The 4,021-nt window shown below is 49.5% G+C and overlaps 1 pseudogene; it reads right to left on the reverse strand.

Annotated features, from left to right (window-relative positions):
* Positions 1-6: 6 nt before the first annotated feature.
* On the reverse strand, positions 7-3,011 carry LOC107708189 (uncharacterized; annotated as a pseudogene).
* Positions 3,012-4,021: the final 1,010 nt, after the last annotated feature.

Below are 4,021 nucleotides of genomic sequence, written 5' to 3' on the forward strand. Positions count from 1 at the left end.
TAATTTGACATACACCTTCCAGGTGCACCCTAGACACATCATCAGTGATGTTACCTGGGGTCATCGGGTGTTTCGGGTCTTTCAACATCATACACCCTCGCCCAGGCGACCCAGCCAGGGGTGATCAGTCCCCGACTTGTGTCTAGGTAGCTTGTGTAGTCCACGGATCGCCCCTTTTGATCCACAGCCATCTTGATGCCTTCTCCGCGGCATCCATGATGTTCCTGATGGCTTTATTCTTGTGCAGTCCCCTGATTCCCAAGAGCTTGAGGGCCCCGCACAATGACTGGCCGGCAAACCCTCGGCAGCCAACCTCAATGGGGAGGCAGCGGGTCTTCCATCCCCTGTTACGGCATTCACCTGTCAACTCCTCATACTTGGCTCTCTTCCGTTCAAATGCCTCTTCCATCCGGTCTTCCCAGGGCACAGTCAATTCCAGTAGAACCACCTGCCTTGATGATTCTGAAAATAGGACCATGTCAGGCCTAAGTGTGGTCGTGGCGATGGTTTCTGGAAATCTGAGCTGCCTTCCCAGGTCAACCTTTAGCTGCCAGTCTCGAGCTGTTGCTAGAAGTCCCCCCGCTGAGTTCCTGCTCCCTTGTGGTTTCTCTCCCGCCTTAACAAATGTGATTGTGTGCTGTACTGGCTGCTGGTGCTTGCTGAGAGAGATTCCGGTACTGATGGTTCCAGCAATTAACCTTAGCACCTGGTTGTGGCGCCACCGATAACGTCCCTCTCCCAGCGCCTTAGAGCAACAACTTAATATGTGCTCCAGGGATCCTCTTTTTTGGCACAGGAGGCATGCAGGGGTGTCTTTCAGGCCCCATGAGAAGAGGTTGGTTGGACTGGGGAGGACATCGTAGACTGATTGGATAAGGAACTGGATCCAGTATGGCTCCGCTTTCCACAACTTAGTCCACAAGATCTTTCGGTCCGTCGCTTGTTCCCATCGAGTCCATGCCCCTTGTTGTCGCATCCCCACCATCCTACTAATGCGCCTTTCCTCCACCCCTGCTCGGATTTCTTCTTGGACCAGTTGACGCCTGTCCTTTCCCCGATGCTTTTCATATCGGGGTTTATGTTTACAGCCAAGCCCTGCGCGTCGTGACGCCACTGTCCCCACCAGCACACTGTGCCGCAGCCTGATTGACTGTCTCCTGGGCCCTCCACTTTCTACCCGTCCTCACCTCGATGACAGCTGAGGAAACTTTGGTGTCGGTGGATTCTCTGTACAGCAGCACCTCTCTTGCTCGGGAAACCATAAACTCCGACAGGCTACTGAAGGGGATTTATAGCTTGTTCTTCCTTCCATATAAGGCTATGCTGGTGACACTGCGAGGGAGACCCAACCACCTACGTAGAGAGTGGCTGATCTTCCTCTCAAAGCTCTCGACAGTGGTTAAGGGGACGTCATAAACCAGCAGTGGCCAGAGGAGTCGCGGCAGAATGCCATGCTGGTAAATCCAGGCTTTGAACTTCCCTGGCAGCCCTGACTTGTCCACTGCAGCTATCCAGGCGTGCAACTCTTTTCCAGTTTCATGGAGTGTGGCTGTGTCCCTAAGTGTGTTGTTGAAGACTTTTCCCAGGCTCTTAACTGCCTTCTCTGTGATTGACGGAATTTGTACTCCTCCGAGGGAGAAATGGAACTTATCGGTTACGTTTCCCTTCCTCACCACAAGGGATCTGGACGTAACTGGCTTAAAGTCCATTCGGGCCCAACTGATGAGGCGTAGGCCTTGGAGGATCCATCTGCAGCCTGGTACGGATGTCGTGGTTACTGGCAGATCGTCCATAAAAGCTCTGATAGGGGGCTGTCACACACCTGACCGGGTAAGTGGGCCTCTGCATTCCACCTCTGCTGACTTAACTAGCATATTCATAGCTAAAGCAAACAAGCTCACTGATATAGTACACCCTGTGATTATTCCTTTCTCCAGCTTATGAAATGCTGATGTTATTGATCCAGAGATGACTCTCAAATTAAAGCAGCTGTAATAGTTCAAAATGAGATCCCTGATTCTGTCTGGAACATGATGTCCGATCAGTGAGGTTTCCACCAGCTTGTGTGGGATTGATCCATAAGCGTTGGCAAGGTCGAGCCACAGCACTGCCAGGTCCCTGTCACCTTCTTGAGGCTCCCAGATTAGCTGGGTGACAACTCCTGTGGGCTCCATACAGCCTGGCACTTTCAGGATCCCACCTTTCTGAACAGCGGTATCAATGTATTTGTTCTGCAGGAGAAACTCCGTCATGCGTCGGGCAACGATACTGAAAAATATCTTCCCCTCCACGCTGAGGAGTGAGACGACCCTGAACTGCTCAGTGTTACTTGAGTTCTCCTCCTTCGGAATCCAGACACCCTCTGCATGTCTCCACTGCTGCGCCCCTTTTCCCCTCCTCCAGATGACTTTGATGATTTTCCATAGGCGCTGAAGGAGTTTGGGACACCTCTTGTAGACCGCGTAGGGCACTCCACTTGGACCTGGTGCTGAGTTCGTCCTAGCTGCTTTGACAACCTCCTGAACCTCTCTCAAGGTTGGGTCCTTGAGGTTAAATGCCACACTGGGTTCCGGTGGGGTTATCAACGTGCTACACGGTCCAAGTTCCTGATCTCTTGTTCTATCGCTGTAATTGGTGCTGAGGTACTTAGCAACCTCGTCTTGAGTGCAGATGAGTCAACCGCTACACTTCTGCCCAAGGAGTCTCCTGGAGAATCCTAAAGGATTTGTGACAAACTCTGCCCGTCTGCGTGCCCTCTCCTTGCCCCTCTTTCTGTGTCACTCAGCTCGACGGGTGGTAGTAAGCTTACTCTTTACGATGTTCTGGAGCTCAGCCAGGGCAGCTTTATCCTCCTCATTTGCCTGCTTAAACTGCCTTCTAAGCACACGGAGCTCCTGCCGCAACTGTCGGATCTTCTCTTGCCGATGATTTGGTCCCGAAACACCACTAGATGGACGCTGCTCCTTCAGGCCAAATCTCTCAGCAGCTATGTTGATAATTATTGAGCACATTGCTTGCAACCTCCGGTCAGCATCCCCTCTGGCTGTTACTTGGAGAATCTTTATCCTCCTCATTTGCCTGCTTAAACTGCCTTCTAAGCACATGGAGCTCCTGCCGCAGCTGTCGAATCTTCTCCTGCCAACGATTTGGTCCCGAAGTACCACTAGATGGACGCTGCTTCTTCATGCCAAATCTCTCAGCAGCTATGTTGATAGTTATTGAGCACATTGTTTGCAGCCTCCGGTCAGCATCCCCTCTGGCTGTTACTTGGAGAATCTTGTCCACATCCTCATCAAACTGGTGCCACTCATTTTCCTTATTAGTGGCGGGCCACTTAACCTGACGTTCTGTCAGGACCACTATCGTCAAAGATGATCGACAATTAGCATACAGTTTGGATTGGCGGTATGGTTCTGTTCTGGGCAAGAACTCCCTATCTAGTGGTGCGTGGAGGGTATAGGCACTATGGGGTGACTCCGGGTCGGGCTCCTCCTGCGTCTCACCAGGTACTTGACCTGTGAGTTGCATCACTTGTGTACCAGACAAGCACTTCATTCTGACCTGGTGGATCTTAAGGCCATGCACGTTTTTGCAGACTTTACCGCATTTTTAAAAAGTCTGCAAAAACCTGCATGGTTTAATAAATTAATCAATAAATTATTAATATTTTTTTATGTATATTTTAATTGTTTCCACATTTATGTATTTATTTGAACATTTATTTCCACATTTCTTTATTTCTACATTTATTAATTTCAACATTTCTTTATTTTCACATTTCTTTATTTCCTGCATTTCTTTGTCCTTTACGGTAATGAGGATGGCGTGTTTTACCTCAGGAATAGTAATTGAGTCAGAGTAGGCGAGTTGTAGTAAGCTTTGAGGCCACAGTGACACCTTAGTGTTGCTCAAATGAAATACAAGAAGTGTAGCCTACATGATGGGCCTGTTGATAGTGGGATGAATGATTTAGAAGGCCAATATGGCCAAAATCTTATATCAGGGCTTAAGTAATTTAATA

Source organism: Sinocyclocheilus rhinocerous, unplaced genomic scaffold (genome assembly GCF_001515625.1).
Source record: "Sinocyclocheilus rhinocerous isolate Xijiao unplaced genomic scaffold, SAMN03320098_v1.1 scaffold35737, whole genome shotgun sequence".
In the NCBI taxonomy this organism is placed as follows: Eukaryota; Metazoa; Chordata; class Actinopteri; order Cypriniformes; family Cyprinidae; genus Sinocyclocheilus; species Sinocyclocheilus rhinocerous.